The sequence below is a fragment of the Plasmopara halstedii genome (assembly GCF_900000015.1).
Source record: "Plasmopara halstedii genome assembly, contig: Scaffold_322, whole genome shotgun sequence".
NCBI lineage: Eukaryota > Oomycota > Peronosporomycetes > Peronosporales > Peronosporaceae > Plasmopara > Plasmopara halstedii.
The window spans coordinates 332,629-333,729 of record NW_020187243.1 but is presented as its reverse complement, the minus strand read 5'-3'; positions in this window follow the sequence as shown (position 1 = coordinate 333,729).

The window sequence follows — 1,101 nt, the reverse complement described above, 5'->3', positions numbered from 1 at the left end:
AACTCTGTGAGTCACCACTATTGGTGGCCCAAGCTGTACAAATGGACGAGCACCTATGCGCGCAAATGTGAGACGTGTCAACGGGTGAAACTCTCTCCAAATGCGGCTTCGCCGCTGGCCAACTTACCGGTACCCACCGAGTGCTGGCAGTCCAGGAGTTTGGACTTTGTGTTTGGCCTGCCGAAAGATTCGGCGGGCAAAATGGGTGTCGTGGTATTCGTCGGTCGGTTGAGCAAGACGGCTCATTGATGGCGGTGCCAGACACCATCGACGGGGTCGGTATAGCAACGCTGCTCTTGGATCGTGTTTTCCGACATCACGGACCCCAAGAGTCGATTGTCTCTGAAAGAGACCCAACTTACACTTGGGGTTAATTCCTTGAAAAAGGACAGCAACTATTTTCAAGGTGCTAGACACCAAGTTGGAGATGTCGACAGCGGATCATCCGCAGACCGATGGTCAAACCGAAAGGGTGAATCGCGTCATCAGAGACGTTCTTTGCAGCGTCAGTGCTGAGACGCAGAGGCGCTGGAGCGCCATGTTGCAACTTGTAGAGTTTGTGCTGAACATTGCAGTGCATTCGTCTACTGGCTACACGCCGTTCTACGTAAACGGGCTGGTTCTCCCTCGCGTCCTACTGACGCCGCCATCCCATGGCTCAGGGCTTGGTGGGGGTGGAATTGCCGAACGGCTAGCTGATGTCAGCCCCCTTATCATCTGCAAAGAAGTCGATGACTTCTTGTCTAACAGACTGAGCGTCCTACGACACGTTCGCGATGTGATGGCTGAAAGCCAAAACGTGCAGAAAGAATATGCAGATGAAAAAGGAAGTGGCAAAGTGGAAAGCTTTAAGGCCGGGGGCCTGGTTTTATTAAATTCCAAAAACCTTCATACACGTGCAGCCTCTGCTATCTTCAGGACGAAGCTTCGTTCACGTTTTATTGGACCGTTTAAGATTGTGGCCAAGCGGGGCCTAGCGCTATACGCTGAACCTTCCAAAACGGATTCGCACCCACCCATTGCTTTACGTGGGCTTGCTCAAACCGTACCGGGATCCGGAGCAAGTGAACGCGGAAGCGTTGACGCCAGAGCGGATCCCAG